Source organism: Macrotis lagotis, chromosome 1 (genome assembly GCF_037893015.1).
Source record: "Macrotis lagotis isolate mMagLag1 chromosome 1, bilby.v1.9.chrom.fasta, whole genome shotgun sequence".
NCBI lineage: Eukaryota > Metazoa > Chordata > Mammalia > Peramelemorphia > Peramelidae > Macrotis > Macrotis lagotis.
Window position 1 is genome coordinate 424,883,777 of NC_133658.1, and position 19,297 is coordinate 424,903,073.

General features: G+C 35.2%; 1 protein-coding gene and 1 non-coding gene across 2 annotated transcripts in view; both read left to right on the forward strand.

The window, feature by feature from the left end:
• EVL (Enah/Vasp-like) overlaps positions 1-19,297 on the forward strand; it is a 274,426-nt gene that overhangs the window by 20,157 nt on the left and 234,972 nt on the right. The window lies entirely within an intron of this gene.
• Positions 2,322-2,425, forward strand: LOC141510613 (U6 spliceosomal RNA). Its single transcript, XR_012475060.1, has one exon. It is a non-coding gene; the product is annotated as a U6 spliceosomal RNA (small nuclear RNA).

Sequence of the window (19,297 nt, forward strand, 5' to 3'; positions counted from 1 at the left end):
GAAATTCACATTAACCCTTTTGACTGCTAGAGAACAGTATAACTGAGTCATGTCAATTTTGCAATGTGATTGATATATATTGATGAAATTTTAGTGTTCTAGGGTTTAAAAATAGTTAATCAATAAACATTATTAAGTGCCTACTTCATGGCAAGCATTATGCCAAGTGCTGGAGATACAAATATAAGAAAGACATTACATTCCATATATCTTATGAGGAGTTATAAGAAATTCCTATCCTCAAGAAGCTTACAACCCAATCGGAAACAAAAATGCACAAAAGGAAGATGAAAAGCAGGGATGGGGGAGAGGGAGAGGGTATTCCATGTGGGAGATCTTTGGCCTGGGCTCCCTCCTTAAAAGATGATTTTGATCTTCATGATTCCATTATTTAATCAAAGCTCATTTAATCTTGTAAGATAATGAATTATTGAACTAATTTTCTGATTCTTGGAGGGGGAGATGACTAAGACAAATAGAAACAGAAACAGAAGCCAAGAGATAGAGAGTGAATCTTTTATGTTTTATTTTTCTTTCATTTCTGCTTTTTAAAAATTATTTCCCAGGAGATTGTTGATATTTTGGTCCTTCAAATACATTTTGTTATTATTTTATCTAGTTCTGTAAACTACTCTGCTATAGAACATATTATATTCCCTGAACATTCCACTCTATAAATCTACTACAAAAACTACTACAAATCCTTTGATATAATACCAAATTTATAAATTAACTTAGGTAGTATTATAATTTTTATTATACTATCACAAACCAACCATGAGCAAGGAATATACCTCCAATTACCAGTCTTCCTTTTTATCTTCTGTCTTTTGTAATTGTGTGTGTGTGTGTGTGTGTCCTCAAACGTGTCTTGGTAAATTGACTCCTAAATAGTTTATGCATTTTGCATTTATTTTCAATGGAATTTTCCTTTCTGTTAATTCCTCCTGGATTTTATAGTTGCTACTTAGAAATACTTTTGTCATATATGTATCTATTTTGTATCCCATTACTTTGCTGAAGTTATTGCCTCTTTGTTGATTCTCTAGGGTTTTCCAAATCCATGATGTTGTGACTATTTTTTTCATTTTACCCAAGAAATTAGCATAGTTATCTTACAGATAGTGCTTAATCAATGTTTGTGGAATTGACTTAAATTTCTCCCTTTTGCCCAGAAGGCTATCATAAGAGATTTTGTTAAATGTATTGCTAAATCTCAGGCTATGATTATTCATTCCCCTAATCTACTGTACTAGAAACTATGTGAAAAATAAAAGGAAATGAGATTATTCTGTCACAAATTTTTTAAATGCTGACTCAGTGGTCACTACATCCCTTCCTAAATGTTCATGAATCATTTCTTTACTGATCTATTCTAGAATTTTACCTGAAATTGAAATGAAGCTTACTGGCACCTTATTTTGAAAATCAGGAAAATGTTTTCTCACTTCCAGTTCTTTAGTGTCTCTCCCATTCTCCATGTTTGTTTGTTTTCCCTCTAGCTCAGCAACAATGACTCTGCAACCTTATCCACAAGCACTTAAGTGCCCTGGGTCCATCTGGTTCTGGGGAATTTAATTCATTGAGAACAGTTAATTTTCTCATAACATACTCTCACTTATCTTGAATTTCCATGCCCTATTAACTTTTGTTTTATCCTTCCCAGTCTGAAGAGCTCCCAGTGTGATTTTTTTTGACTATGCAAAAGAGGATATTCTTTGCTTCATTTCTTTCTTACCTGCTTAATCACTGAGAAACCCTGAAAGTCTTGCTCTCCCAATTTGATTTTTTTTTTGGACTAGATAAAAGTAGTTATTCTTTACCTCTTTACTTCATGTATTTCTTACCTGATCTTAATCACTGAATGGATGTTGCATCAGGCACACTACATCTGTTAAAGAACCTCACTTAAAAAAGTTAAGGCCCCCTACTTCATCCAGGGCCATCTCCAGTCATCCTGATCCATATCTGGCAATTGGACTCAGATGGCCCTGGAGGAGAAAGTGAGACTTTGCACAGCTGCCCCTCACTTAACCAATTAACTTACATATCATGGCATCATTTCCCTAATGTCATGATCTTCTTTGAGAATGAAAAATAAACAAGACTTATTTATCTTGTAATTTACACACCCTGTTATAATATTTGTTTCATCCTTCCCAGTCTCAAGATTATTTTCCTTCATAGAAAAAAGAAAAACAAAAGTAGATTAATTCTGCCTGCTCTTTTAATCTCACAAGCAGTGGTCCTTACCCTTTCTTTTTCCTCCTTTTGCCCCCCCATCCAGTGAAACTTTAAAAATTATTTTTTTGTGTTATAAATGCTTGCTTTGGCAGCGTTATTCTAAAAATGGAATGATACAGACAAGATTAGCATGATCCTTGCACAAAAATAACACAAAAGTCATGGAGCATTCCATATTGGGAAAAGGGAGTAAAGCTAGATGGTATAGTCAATAGAGCACCTGTCCTGGAATCAAGAAGACCTGAGTTCAAATGTGACCTCAGACACTTACTAGCTGTGTGACCCTGGGCAAGGCACTTAATTCTCTTTGCCTCAATTTCCTCATCTATAAAATTAACTGGAGAAGGAAATGGTAAACCACTCCAATATCTTTCCCAAGGAGGCCCCAAATGGGGTCACAAAGAATTTTCCATGACTTAAAAAAACTGAACAACATTATGACATTCTGTACTAACCAACCTTCATCAAGCCATGCTATTTGCTATCTACCTAACTCTTCTTGACTCCCATCAACATTTACTAATTTTGTGTTTCAGTTTTTCTGGCCTATTCTGCAGCTGGGAAGCTAATGAGCCTTGGAGTTAAAGTGTGATAGTGTTTTAATGCCTCTTCTTGGATTGCATATTAACAGGAAATTTGATCAAGTTATGGTAAGAATCTCAGACATTTAGGAAGGCTGGTAGAAACATATCTGGGAACAAGAGGATTTTCACATTCATGTCTCAAATCAGACCACTTTGGCAGTAGCTTCTAAGACTAGATCTAATATGGGACTTAGGGAAAACGAAGTCATTTCCAAAATAAAGACAGAAATTCTCAAATTAACAAGAAAAAAGTCATGTATAGTTTTGATAACATGCCCAATTCATGTGAGTTGAAACTTTTATGATTCACTGTGGCTACACCAACCTGTCAGGATATCTATCACTGTCTTGAGTTTTCAAATTCCATGGCATCATTCAGTGAGATTAGTTGTTCAGATGCTGACTCAAGGCCTAAGAATGAATGTGATTTTGAGAAGGGTAATAAAGTCTTTACTGTCAACCATTCTTATTTTAAAATGTCTTAGAAAAAAAAGGAGGGAGTACAGGAGAGTGAAAATAACTCTGAATTCAGACTTCAAGTCTTAGCCACTTAGTAGCTGTGTGATCTCAGTCAAGTCATTTTACTTTTCTGGGATTCAGTAAAATCTACAAATTGGATCACATGATCTCTAAGGCTCTTTCAACTCTTCACTCCCATGATCCTTCATATAGAAGAGAATTTAGATTAATAACTCATAGAAACACAGAATCTCATTTCTTCAAGGGACCTTATAGATTAAGACAGGCTTTTTAGGTTAGACCTCCTTCTCCCAAAGGAGGAGAACTAAAAGACAAAAATAGCCAGAGTGACCGATGAAATTATCCATAGTTGTAACTACTGAACACAAAATATATTATACTAATCTGTGTATACATTCTTCTGTAGCTTATTTCTCATTAGTATATTCAGATGCACATGAGGGTCTGCCAATTCTCTAGTGATTCATTTATTTTTTTTTTAGGTTTTTGCAAGGCAAATGAGGTTAAGTGGCTTGCCCAAGGCCACACAGCTAGGTAATTATTAAGTGTCTGAGAAGGGATTTGAACCCAGCTACTCCTGACTCCAGGGCGGGTGCTTTATCCACTTAGTGATTCTTTTATAAAAGTTTCTGACTCCTTTTACACCATCCTAAATGAGAAATAGGATAAGTCTCAAGGTTCATTGTCAGCCTACAGTTCTGGCAGAACTAGGTGATTCCTAGTTGGACCTTGTTTTCCACAACATGGTAGAAGTTAGGACAAAAAGGAACATGATAGCTATCTTAGAGGCTTGTAATATATCCTCAGTGTATTCTTTGTTTTAATATTAGCAAACTACCACTAGATGACTTCTTTCTGAACCTGAGCTGTGTCTTTCTTGTGAATGTATAGAGTTCATACAAAATGGAATGTCAAGTATAGAAAAGGCAGGGAAAAACAGAAAGTTAGCACTGGAAGGAACATCAGAGCGATGATTGAAGATAGAGGGGTTCTTAAACTCATTTTATTCAGTCCCCTCAATTCATAGGTGAAGAATTTGAAACTTTTCCATGGTCACAGAGTTCATAAATAAGAAAACTGGCACTAGATCTTTGTACTTCAGTCCAGTTCTCTTTCCAGTACATTTCAGTATGTTGAGTGGTAGTGGAATGGAGTAGAAAGGACCTTGAAAGGGAACTTAACCTAGCAGATTTGGATTTGAGCTCAACTTTAATGCTTCACATATCTGAGTCTCAGTTTTCCCACCTGTAAAATGGGGATAAAAAATTTTACTACCATCCTTATAGAGCCATTTGTGAATTGTAATTTCTATAGACATAAGAGCTATGATAATCATTACCAAGCCAAACTAATCTTCCCTAGATTATTAATAACCAGCCTTCTAGCAAAAGAAGAGATTTCCTGGACTCAATTAAACCCACATTTAAGATTTTTCAATCCAATCTTATAGAGAGAGAGGAAACATTTCTAGGCAGTGTTCTTTGAGAGAATAGGATTGTATATGTGATTACAAAGTTGGAAGAGTGGTAGGGAAGATTAAGCCATTCTGTAAGTGACTAAGAGACCTAGACTATGCAAGTCCAGTGAGAAAAGTAGCCACTTCTCTAACAATATAAAATCTGATTTTTTTTCATGGGAAACTCCAAACTTCATAAGGGTGGATACCCATATGTTTCCTAGGAGTAAAAGAAACTCACTAGAATGTTAGGGGTGGGATCCCTTCTAGAAACCCCACATGCATTTCTTTGACTAGTGGTAGTTGAATCTTACTACTTAAGGATAGTATCTTAAAACTAGGAGCTGCCTGGAATGAAAGAAGAATTCAGTAAATTGTTTTCTTTGCAACCTCAATTTCCTTTCCCTTCTAAGGGGAGTCTAAGCCCACAAGGTGATACTATGAGTCCAGGTGCCATTAGGACCCTGGGGGAAGGTAGCATTCAAGAAAAGAGTATAATTTTATTGATTGTGTGTGGTACTATATGAGTTCTTTAAATTGTTTTTAAATCTTTTGTGTGTTGTGATATATGCTATCCTGCAACCTATAATGTATTTTTACCTTGTGTAGGATCTTAGAACCCTTTTATCCACATCTTTGAGATGCAAACTATATTTCAATTATATTCTGAGCTTTCTCATAGGCAACTTGGGGTGGAAACTATAGAAACTAAAAAGAGATGAGGTTTTTAGGCAGTCATCCTCAAAACTGGACATGGATCCCATAGCTTGAGTTATGGGTTACACTTAGAATCTCAGAATCTCAGAGTAGAAGAGAACTCGGGGATCATCTAAGACAACTTGTAAATAAATGGGACTCCCCTCTATGACATGTATAACAAACAGTCAGCTAGTCTTTCCTTAATGACTGCCAGAGACAAAGAACTCACTACTCCATAAGACAACCTATTCATTTAGGGACAGTTCTCTTTATTCACTCGTCTTCTTTCTCTCCCTAGATTATAAGCTCCTTGAGGGCAGGGATTCTATCTGTGGAACCAAGGGTACAAATACAAAATTAGAACTGTCTCTAACATAAAGGAGCTTATGTTCAATTAGGGACAAACATTATGTTCATAGATAAATAAAAACAGAATATATACTAAGAGTGGAAAGAAAACAATTGAGGAATTAGTAAAGTTTTTTTTTTTAATAAACAATCAAAGTTAAATGATTTGCCCCAGGGTCAAACAGCTAATAAGTATCTAAGGGTAGATATGAATTCAGGTCCTCCTGAATCCAAAGTCAGTGCTCTCTCTACCAAGTTATCTACCTAACCCATAAAGGAAATGTGAAGGAGCTGATCTCTGGAATGATGCATGAAGGGAACTAGAGGTTCCAAGAGTCAAAGATGAGGAAAGAGATCATTCTGGCCATGGCATTGGCCTCCTTAGGAAAAAAGTATGAAGGAAAAATCTGAGCCTAAAAATTTTATAAAATGCAAGATAGGAGGCGACATGCAGTCATTTTTCATTAGAGAAGACTGAAAGCAAATTCATCTATTTACTGTCCTCCCTCCCATCAGCAGGTCTTCACCCCAAAGACTTTCAAGTTCATGTTTACAACAAATTCCCTCTAATGTTCCCTTTTCCTACCTACCTCTTTCCCTTACTCCTCACTCCACCACTCACCCATCCATTATTATCTTCACACCATCACAACAAATTTATAAGCAGAATAAAACTCTAAGCAGATGATAGACTGCATTGCCTGGATCAGATAAAGACAGAGCCCCCAAAAAGATGTATCTGTCAAAAGAGAATCAATGGATGTCCTCCTTGTGTGATAAATAATAAGCTTCTTAACTTCAAAGTTTTGAGTTGAGAAAAGCAATATAAATTTGGAGCCTGTATAGCTAATCAAACACCAGAATTTATTGAGCACCTAATATATTCTAAGCTCTGTGTCAGTCCCTGTGAAGAAGACAAAGGTTTCCTTCAAATTCCAGCTAAAATATAATCTCTAGAAAAACCTTTCCTGATCCCCCTTAATTCTAATGTCTTTCCTCTGTTGATTATTTCCAGTTTGTCCTCTATATAGCTTGTTTGTACATAGTTGTGTGCATTTTGTCTCCCCTATTAAACTGTGAACTCTTTAGAAACAGGGATTTTCTATATTCTATACTAAGCAGATGCTTATTAAGTATTTATTGACTGACTAACTAATAATAGTATTGCATTAGCAGTTTGTTCTGAGGATCAGAGAAGATAATATCTGTAAAAAGCTTAGTACAATTCCTGATACATAATAGGCACTTAATAAATGAGTATTCCCCTTCTCTTACTCATTTAAATGGCACAGCAATTAAAGAGACAAGAAAAGATTTCCCCCAATCACATATGGAGGGCACACGCTCCCACACATTGAGGGATGTACACATATAAAAGAAACACAACCAGGGAAAAATCATGGAGGGGACACATGAGTAAACAGTACAACTCACCTTTATGTCAAAGAACTGCTTATTGACTTCTGGGAATGTCCTGATGCTGGTTTTCCCTGTATTATACCTAGTCTCTGGTAGGTATCACATATCTGCTGAAGATCATTCTGTTGTTTTTATCCTTGTTGTTTCTCTACCACCTTCTTTTAGGCTTCAGTTCTTCAGGACATCTATTGGATCTATGTGTCCATATGCTCAGGTATGAGAACTAGAAAGCTTTTCCCTGACAAGGATGAATTAGGCTCTTCAAGCTCATAGCTGAAGTAATAAACTAGCTTGCATAGCCAAGGGCAACCAGACATAGTGCCCCTAGCAGATTGTTTAATTTTTTGATTTTCTGTGTCTGGTGCTGATTCATAGTCTATTATTCCAGACCATTATCTAACAAGGGAAAAAATCCTCATTCTTATTTCTCCAATTTAGTCCCTTAATGGGTGCAGCTAGGTGGTGCAGTGGGGGGACAGTTAGGTGTTACAGTAGGGGGTGAGGCAGCTAGGTGGCACAGTAGATAGAGCACCAGCCGTGGAATCAGGAGGACCTGAGTTCAAATCTAGATTCAGACACTTAATACTCACTTAGCTGTGGGCAAGTTACGTAACCCCATTGCCTTGCCCAAAAAAAAAAAAAAACACAAAAAAAAATTCCAAATATTTTGGAAGATTCTGCCAAAGATGCCTCATGAAATTTGTATGACAGCTTAGGTAGGAAGCCTATCTCACTCTCAATGTAATCTCCAGATTGTCAAGGGAATGAAACTAATTAAGTTTCTTCATCTGTCTAATTGATAGTTAGATTCTCCAGTCTCTCAGATTCCCTCTGCCTTAAAAAATACTCTTATTATTATAAGTTCAAAGACTATAAACAAAGGTCACAACTTGCTGATTTAGGGATCACAATGGCTTTCTAACCCAACCTCCCTCATTTTACAGAGAACTTGAGATTCAGAGAGGTTGTGGCCTTTTGAGCAACATTCCTGCCTTATTGTATCAAACTGCAAACCACAGTAACAGATGGAGTAATAACTCCTGACTTTAGTACTATATTATGGCTAATATGAAATCTTGCTGCCTCCTTATAAAACCCTTTCTGTGTTCCATTCCTGACTTTCTGGACTTTCTCCATCCTGTCCAAGAAGCTTCCTCACCCTGAAATTTCACTTTGCCCCTTTACCTACTTGGTTGATTACTCACAGAGCCTTTATTTTAAGAAAAGTGCCCAGGCCAGCTATGTCTTTGTTTTTTTCTGTGCTCTAGTTCTGATTTTCCAGACTTTTTCTACCATACTTCCCTCCTTCTACCTTCCCCACCCCCCTTTCAGCTTCCTTTTATATATTATTTTTCCTTATTAGAATGTAAGCTCCTTGAAGGCAGGGACTGTTTTTCTGTTTCTATCCCATATTTAGTAAAGTGCTAGCACATAATAGGCAGTTATTAAAGATTTGTTGATTTATCTTGATTCTTTTATGCAAAACGGAGGAGAAAATGAGTCTGGTGACTTTTCATTCAAATCCAATTCACATGCTTGTTTTGGCATCAGGTCCCTGATGTCATGGTCTTCTTCAAGAATGAAAAACAAACATTATCATCATTATGCAAAATAGAGAATCAGATATTCTAGCTGTATACAACATCAATTTATCAAAATATCAATGAGTCTGTTCAGATTAGCCCATTTTCTACACCTTACAGTTTTTGAGAATCAACACAGTATAAATGAGAGGCAGGCTTTGAACAATGTTGACTTTATATTCATCATACCATTTTTATCTCTCCCAGTTTATCTCTGTCACTCTTAAATAGGATACCCTTAACTAGTCACAATAATCCAGAAATAGCTTGATCAAGACAAAAGACTGGAAACTATCACCTCCCTTTCTCTAGACTTCTGTTAATTCTACTGGAAAAAAAATTCTATGTTCATATCAAGCTTGTGATCCACTAAAAAACTGCAAAAACAACTCATTTATATGACACTTTAAACTTATGAAGCATTTTTAAAATTCTATTTAATGTCATCATCTTAGTTTTGGCCACATCCTGCTAGAATGGCCAGATCTTTTTGAATGTGAGTTTGAATTTGAACATCCTAGTGTCATCTACAAAAGTGGCAATCATGATATCTATAACTTCATTGAGTCAATAATAAAAGTGGTGAATAAAATGGGGTCAAAGGACAGATCTCTGGGGCATTCCACTAGAGAATTCCATTCCTTCCAGGTTCACCCTAGTCCATTAATCATTACTATAGGGGTTTAGTATTTATTTATTCTACTAGCTACCAACATTCCTGATTAACATTCAACCTACATCTTTCAAAGCTGGCCACAAAGATAAGACTTAGGACACTTAGTCATAAGAGCCTTGTTGAAAGCCACATATGATTAACATGCTCCTCATCTACCAGGCAGTCAAATATAACAGCAATTATTACTACTGAATCTAGAGGACTGGAGTCCCACAAACCTCTTCCTCTCTATTAAGGAGTCTCTCCTAGTTCTTGTCCCTAGATCTTGAGACCAAGTTTAATCCTGGAATTTTCTAACTTCCTAAGGATTAGAATCTTTTTCTCATGCTCTTTGGCTTTTTTTTTATATCCATACCCCAAAGCCCTAAAACTTACATTTTAGTTCACATCTAGGGATCTCCCCAAAGTGGGGGGGAGTAGAAAGTTACTCAATGGACAGTGTAGATCAGATATAGAATAGCTATCATTTCCTTTGCACAAAGAAAATGCTTAAAACACAGGCTATTGTTGACAAAGACTTAGTCCTTATTATGCTTTCCCAGGATATTGAAACTTTAAAACAAAATATTTTGTAATACTGCTTAACCAGCATTTCACCTTCATTTTGGTTCTGTACTCTCTGAACACTCCTTCACAGTTCTTGTGGTTAAGCCAAATAAGAGGTTGAATTCCTTTTGTTAGAGGAGTAAAGGAATTGGAACTTTTTAACCCAGAGACAGCAATTAGGATAGAAATGATAACTATCTTCAACTATCTGGAGATCCCTGAATTTCTTCTGATTCTGAAAGATGTTCAAACATGGAGGCCACTAGTTAGGATGTCAGAGGACCTCAGTTTAAACCTGGCACTGATACTTTACTCTGGACACTAGTCATTTCATATCTTTTACCTCAATTTTCTCACTTATAAAATGATGAGATTGTCCTAAAGGGCCCCAAGGTCTCTTTGGGCTCATTGTTGTCCTTTCCAGATCTAAAACCAATGAAAACTATTATTCAGGAGGCAAAGAGAAATACATTTCTAAAAATAAACAGGCAAATCCAGTTAAGCGGCTTGTCCCCAATTCAAAACCAGTTAAGTTCAATTTCTCATCTCCATAAAAGATTTCTTACTTTTCCAACTAAAGGAAGTGATCATCTGTTAAACATACCCCTCTCATACACAAACTTAGCTCCCTCAAAGAAACTCAGTAAGTGTAGTATTGTTACTAGCACAGACCAGGGTCTTCACAGACCCCTAGGCTGGAAAACTAAAACTATTTCTATTGTCAAATTTGTTGAGTATTGAATTAAATCCTTGCAATGAGTTTCTCAAAAGATGATTAAAAATTAGATGGGCAAAAAAGACAAAGAATGACCATGCATCAGACAAGGAGAATGGAAAAGTCACAAAGAAGCAGGGTGTCAAACTCATGACAGTTTCCCGAAATCTGGGATGGAGACCAGGTGCTGCTGCCAGTGCATCATTGTCATGGAACCTTAGCCTAGACACTATTTAGATCTTAGGAGGAGTTGTATTAAGTTATCTCTGTGATTCCTTACAATCCCAAACCCAGTGAAACCTCTGAGGTCCCTCCCAGCTGTGAGATTTTAGGCTGCTTCAGTGTCTATAATGATGAAAAGTCATGAAATAAAGTCAATTAACATAGAATGGATCATAGAATCACAGAAATTAGTGATAAAAGGGACCTTCAAGATCATCTGTATCATTCCCACCCCACCACACTCCACTTTTTCTTTCCTTCAGAGCCTAAGAGAGGTCACACAGATGCAAAGAAATCTAATTCTGGATTCCAGTCTTAGTCTTCTGACTTGAAATTTGATGAGCTCTCCATCTCTGACCCAGCTCTATACGGAGCCAAATTCTTCTGTAGAGCTGCGAAGAACTGAGAAACTGTTATTAAAGATGTCTCTAATCTGCAAGTGCAATAGCATTGCCAGTTATTTAAAAAAATTTTAGTTTAAATCATCTTATTAGTCCTAGACACCAGGAAAAAATTATTTTGGCTTGAGGTGGCCCTGGATTCTTGAAGACTTTTTCCAGAAGAATTTGATTTCTAATAGGCCTAACCAAACCCTTTGAGTAAGAGTTCAGCAATGGATGATATATATGTGGTCCAGAGACTGACCTCATTAAGCTTGGAGAATCTTAACCCATCCATAATGTGACTGGCTTGTAAGTCTATTTGTTTTTGTTACAGGAACTCAAAAAAATCTTTTTACTTTTTACTCTTTGCCTCCTGAATAATAGAGGGTTTTATGATCTATCCACATAGATGAAATACTTAAAATAAGCATTCTTAATCTAGGGGCTATGAATTTATTTTCTAAAAAATATGTTAATAACCATTTTAATATACTTGGGTTTTTTGTAATCCTTTATGTTTTACTTTGCATATTTAAAAAAAATCTCTACAAAGGAATCCATTGACTTCACCAGATGCTTAAGGGGACCAGTAGCCAAAATAATTAGGAATCTCTAACTTAAAGTATTGAAGTTTTAGCCCTATCAGAGAACATCAGCAAGACAGGGAGAAGGTGAGCCTAGAGAGAATGTGTTTTTGTTGGGTTGTTGTTGTTGTTTTAATGGAACTGAGGGATCATCAGGAAAGGCCTGAATGATGGAGGAGTTTCAGGGAAGAGCAGAAGGGAAGGGTCAGCAGGAATGTTGTGGAAACCATGTAGTATGGGGACTGGAAGAAGATGAATGTCAGAGTCCTTTGGGCCTGCACTGAAAACATTTCAATTATGAATTCTCTTGATTATATGATCATCTTATCTAAAGATGTTAAATACATTTGGACTGCATTTGCAGCACTACCAAGTGCCCCTAGAACCAGATTAAAATGTAAATGGGTAATATTTAACAAAATGAATAAAAATACAATTTTATTGTTTAACCATTTCAGTTGTGCTCATCCTTCATGATCACATTTGGAGTTTTCTTGGCAAAGATTGTTTGTCTTTTCCTTCTCTAGTTCATTTTATAGATAAGGAACTCAAGAAAGGAGGATTAAGTGACTTGTCAAAGATGACAAATTTGAACTCAGATGAGTCTTCCTGACTCCATCCTGGCTCTCAATCCACTGTACCACCTAGCTTCCCCCCTCAATACTACAGAGCTAGATGAGGTTAATATCTGCTTTTCTAAGTTAATAAGTAGCAAGGTTCCTTATTATGGTTTAGTAATTCCAGTTTCTATTTGAATGTGACACTACTGATCTAACCTACAACAGTGACTAGAAAGATTTTTGCTGAAATACAAGTGTAAATTTGGGATAATCATTTTGCCAAATTATTATTATTATTATTATTATTATGAAGAAGAAGAATATATAACTCAAACTTTACCCACTTTCATAATTAAACAGTGACCTAGAGAGGAGACTCTCTTGTCTCACAGACTGTTCTTGCCTGTCAGCACAGATTACCCATCAAAAGAAATACACTTAATTCAAATTATCTTCATATTCTAGAAATGATTTCCCTCTTTTCTTTAAATAGGATTTATTTTTATTCCTTCTAAACCTTGGGCTGGAAAGGACCCATGTGCTCACTTTTTTCCTTCCACTTATGATCAAAATGCTTCAAAGCTTGGAGAGTAACTTAATTTGATCTGTAATTTCCTAATAACTCAGTTGTACTCTTCCTCTCTGATTACTTTCTAAAGTATCTCCTCTCATGACCCTGCTAGAAAGCATTTGGACTTCGGCTCAAAGAAAGAAGGGAGGCTAAATTTGGTAGTTCTACTGTTTTTCAAAAGAAAACTGTTCTTGGGGGCGGCTAGGTGGCGCATTGAATAGAGCACCGGCCTTGGAGGCAGGAGTACCTGGGTTCAAATCCGACCTCAGACACTTAATAATTACCTAGCTGTGTGGCCTTGGGCAAGCCACTTAGCCCCATTGTCTTGAAAAAAATCTAAAAAAAAAGTTGTTCTTATTCCAAAGGGATGGATATTTTAATCACTGGACCAGCCAGGTGGCATGGTATACAGAAAGCTGAATCTGAGGTCAGGAAGACCAGAGTTAAAATTCTACTTTAACACAAACTAGCTATGTGACCCTAGATAAGTCATTTAAACTTCTGCCTACCTCAATTTTCTTCTTTATAAAATGGAGATAATAAAAGCAACATTCCCAAGAATACCGTGAGAATAAAATAAAATTTTGAAGGTGCTTTGAAAATCTTAAGAAAAGTTAGCCAATTCTTATGATTATCATCATCATCATCATCATCATAGTTGTTATCATCATCATCATCATTAACTATAAGCTAGAACAAATAACATCTGAACTACCTATCTCTCTGAGTTATGAGAAAATCACTTTGTAACTCTTAGAGCACTACAAAAAAGTGAAATGTTTTTATTTTTATTATTCCTTAATTATGAGAATTTCATTTTTTAGATCAGAAAACTCACTTGGTTCTTCTACATCTTGTTATATGACCTTGACTAACTCACTTCCTTTAATGAGGGCCCATTATGTCCTTTATAAAATTACTGGATTGGACAAAATTAGGAGTCTTCAATTTAAATTGTATGCCTTTTTAAAGTTTATAGCAATCATCTCTTGATTTTGTTATCTCCACAGCAATACACGTCTTCACAAAGACTATGTGATCTTAGGCAAGCGCCATTCCTTGCTGCAAGTCTCTGTTTCCTTATCTGTTGAATTAAAAGACTGGAGGATTAAAAAAGCATTTTCTAGTTCAATCTTTTAAAGGTAGAATTGTGAAATACCATCAAAGAAAGGCAGAAACAATATTAGGGAAGTAACAGATGAGCATTGCATTGAGAATTGGGAAATCTGAGTTCTGGTGGTGTCACTTCCCTTAATTTTCAATGTGTCCCTATCTAATACAGTGGATAGCCAAGTATTGCTTGGTTGAGATCACTAAGACTGTTACCCTCTGCTCATCCTTTTCATTTACCTATTCTTGAAGTTTGCTCTGGGTTAATTGCTCTTTGGTTGCCTGTTTTCTCAGTTAAGGAATTCGACTCCTCAGCATCCCTCTTCCACCTTGGATTCCTAAGAAACAAAACCACCTTTGACTCTACTCTAGGAATTCTGGAATCAACAGCCCCACCCCCAGGAGAAGAACCTAATATATAATATGAATCAGAAAAGGAATAAGATAAGAGCAAGAAAAATATAGTCTACCTATCAAATAATTTTATTATAATGGAGAAACATAATATGGGGATTAAAATTGTCCAATCTATAATAAAAGAAACTGAAGTAAAGTTCTAAGCCATTGGCACTTCATCCATGGTCCCCTCTAATGAAGTGGACTTCAGATCTTTCTCATTAGGTCCCCTTCTTCCAAGGTCTTATTTTTATAAAATATGATACTAGATTTTAAATATGAACATTCTTAAAAAGGCTATATAGAGTATAGAATCTCATTGTTTGATGGACTTTGCTTCTAAAAAGACTACACAAAGACTACACATTCTATATGCATCAGCTAGAGAAAGGGCTCTTGGATTGGATGAAGCATGGGACATCTCCATGGACTACATGGTCATAAAATGGTCATAAGATGTTCACCTGCTCATGTTGGTCCTCAAGTTGGATTGCTTTTCATGTAATTGAGTCACTTCCGCCATTTTGGGCTTGGTCACCATGACAAGAAAAAACACATGTGGAAGGTCTCTAGCTAGCTTCCTGTATTTAAGCCAATGAAGTTACAATCTACATCTCACAATTCTGGAAATAAAATGCAAAACTTATAATCACTACCCGTATGGAATCATAGCAAACTGATTAATACTGATTGGAGTAGAATAGGGATCCAAATGATTTATTTCTCACAAATAACATATAAAAAGATGTTGGAAATCATGAAGCAAAGTAAAAGACCAAAAAGTCAGATACATGAGTATGAATGGTCTAGATATGCCCTGAGAAAGTAATTCTGGGCAAAAACTAGCCAAGAAGAAAGGAATTTCAGGAGCTAAGCAGTAAAGATTCATAGAATAATTAGAAGAGAATCTAATCATGGATCATTGCTGGTAATCAATTGATTATTGGTCATTCAATTGAGAGACTAATATTCAAACCTCAACAGGGAGTTTTGTAGACTTTCTTTTTAAGGGCTACTAACTGGTCATTTTTACCTCCAGGCAACTAATCAATGGCCGCAAGACTTGATATTTCTCTGTTTACCTCTTTTTATGTGTGTGCCATTTTTAGGCTCCTCATTCTATCCTTGCCTTGGATTCCTAGGGAACAGAACAATATTTGACTGTAGTCAGTCAGTAAAACTAATATTTATTAAATGTCTATAATGTACCAAACATTGTATTAAGCATTGGAAATATAAAGAAAAGAAAAGATAATCCCTGCTCTGAAGGAACTCACAGACTAATGGGAGATAATATATAAAAATATATGTACAAACAATACCTACTCAGAAGAAATTGAAGATAATCATTAGGAGTCTCTTGAATTAAAGGGGATCAGGAAAGATTTTTTGGTAGAAGAAAGGATTTTAGGAGGGACTTAAAAGAAACTGGAAAAATTGGAAGATGGAGATGGAGAGGGTTTTCTGCTCTGCTCTGATGTTACTAAATTTGTGTGGTCTAGGACAAATTTCTTCCATTTCTGTAAGGTGCTGGGCTTAATTAATGGACTGTGAGAGGTCTTTTCTAGTTTTAACAGTCATTCATTCATTTGTAAACTTTAAGTATCTTCTGCCATTCAGAGTACTTGACAGGTTACATGTTTGGGGAGATGCAAAGTTCAGTTAAGACCATTCTAGAATTTCTTATTCATCCCAATCCAAGGAAGAAATAAAGGAAATCACAGATATATAATATAAATCAGGCAAATGAAAATTTATACAATAACAACAATGCTGTAAAGACAAACATTTTGAAAGTTATAAGAACTATGATCAACACAGTGATCATCCACCAACCTAGAGGACCAATGATAAAACATATAATCTACCTCCTGATAAAGATAGATTCAGGTTGGGTGATTGTTGGGTGCATGGGGCTGGATATGGACTTGGGTGCTCCTGGCTCCAGGGCTGGGGCTCCGTCCATTGCGCCACCTGGACATAACTACAATTATTACTATTATTTTTTTTATTTTAATTTTTTTCTCCCCTTTATTGCTCAAGCTAGTCTATATTTTGGGGAGAGGGGTATTCTGTTTACTCTTAAACAAGAATATTTTATTAATGTATAAAAAAATTATTTGTACAAAAAGAGAATAAATAAATATTTAAAAAAGATAGATTCAGGGTGCAAAGTGAGACATGAATTGCTATCTATCTATCTATCTATCTATATATATATGTAGATATAAACAGATATATCTATATAGACATATGCAGGATGAGACATGTATATCTATAACTTATACTTGTATACCTGATATCTGTGTACATTAGACAATTATATAATGTGTCACATTGCACCCTAAATCTCCATAGATATGTTATACATATAGATAGTTAGGTACATCTCTCTAAATGTTTATATAGAGAAATAAAATTATCTCACTTTGCACCCTAGATATATGTATATATATGTGTGTGTGTGTGTTTATTTACATATATGCATGTATTAAATGAAGTATATTAGTAAAGAAAATAGATTTCTATAATTTTTTGAAAAACAACTAAAAATAGGGAATACTCCAGATATTGAATGCTTTAAATTATTAATTTCTCTTTTGCTTTTCATTATTACCATTTTGAAATTTAATTGAAGATTTTTAATTTGATGGTTTTTAAAGTTCTTTTTCGTTTCATAGCCAGTTCACTTTTTTAAATTTTATTTCCAAATAATTTGAAATCTGTGCTTTAAAGGCCCTTGATTGAATATGACTTTTATTTTGCATTATGGCTAGAAAAAATTATAGATCTATTATTTCTGCTTTTCTGTCTTTTTCTCTGAATTTCATTGACCTAATACTTGACTAATTTTTAAGAAGGTGCCATGCACAACTCAAAATAGGCATATTCCTCTCTAGTGCCATTCAATATTCTACAGAGGTCTGTCATGTCTAACTTTTCTAAAATTGAAAAAAGAATCTCTTAAACTTCTTTCTTATTTATCATAGTAGTTTTATCTAGTTCTGAAAGGAGTAAATTGAGACCCTCCCCACTATTGTTTTCAAAAGATGGAAATGAAAATTCTCATGTTTTCTGATAATCTTAGAAGTATAAATTAAAAGCAACCTTAAGCTATCACTTTATACCCACCAGAATGGCAAAATAAGCCAAAAAAAAGATCAAATTAAATGTCACTTATGTAAGAACAGGTACTCTATAGGAGGCAACATGGTACAAACATCACCTTTTGGAATCTAGCAGAAAGATACAACTAAGGATAATTTCATGAGGACCCTATAAAGAGAGAGAGGGAGATTTCCAGTAATTAAAAGGTGCGCCTCTAAAGAAGACAATCCAGGTTTTGGTCTTGGGCACCAGTAAAGCACTTAAGTAATCCTATTCGCACCTGAGGTACTAATCCTAAAAGTTCTTTACCTGGAACTCTCAGCATGAAAAGATTCTACAGGATCAAAGCTTTTCTTGAGGCTTCTTGAAAAAGCCAGATCTCTGAGTCAGTCAGTCAATATGCAAGCACCTAATATGTTCCAATTGCTGTGCTAAGCTCTGGATTTACAAAGAAAGGCAAAGACACTTCTTGCCTTTCAGAAGTTCACAGTCAAATGGAGAAGACAAGAAGCAACCATGTGCTGATGAGATATATACAAGATAAACTGGAAATAATAAATAGATAGAAAACACTAGCATTAATGGAGATCAAGGAATATTTTAGGTAAAAACTATAATTTTAGCTGGGACTTAAAAGAATAGTATTCCTTGAAGATATAGTATTACAGGTACAGGGATACCTAGTGAAAATGCTCCCAATCTGAAGATAGTCTTATTTGAGGAACAATAATGAAGGCCTGTGTTACTGTATATCAGAATATGTAGGATGGGAAGAGTAATGTTTAAGAAGTCTAGAAAGGTTGGAAGAGATCAGATTGTAAAGGTTTTTGAATGTCAAACAGAATTTTTTATATTTTATTAGGGAGATGATGGGGAGCCATTCAAATTTACTGAACAGGGCATGAGGAAGTGATATTTAAGAATACCTGAAAGAGTTCCAAAAATTACTACACATCCAATAATGTTCAACATCAGTTGTTAATCAATTCAACCATTTTGGAATACAATTTGAAATTATGCAAATAAAACTTCCAAATTGTTCAAACTCCTTGACCTAGATATCTGACAATTGGTTTTATAAACTACCAGGGCTATCAATATCAAGAATAAAATATTTTAAAGAAGAAAATGAATTATTTTGCTGATGATTTAAGAATAGTTAAACAAAGTGTAGTATATGAATATAAGGGGATATTGCTCCACTAAAAAGTAAGACATATGTGAAGAATTCAAAGAAACATGAGAAAACTTCATGAAGTGATATGGAATGAACAAAGCAGAAGTAAAATCCAATGTGTACATTACAATCCTAGAACTAAGACAACAACAGAATTTAGAATAAAAACAATGGGAAACATTGGTGGTAACTTAAAAGTCTACAACTACTTAAAGGATGAGTTATGTATACATTGCCAAAATCATTCATGTATTTTTTTATCTAAAAATTTTCAGGGATTTTACAATGGGAGAATTCAGTTTGAACCAAGATGGAAATTTATTTGATATGACTGAAACAAAATTGGTCAATAATTTAAAAAACACAAAGGAACGAAGATGGCTCAGGATAACAATTCATACAAAGAAGTGATTATAGAGAGGGCAGACTTGTGATT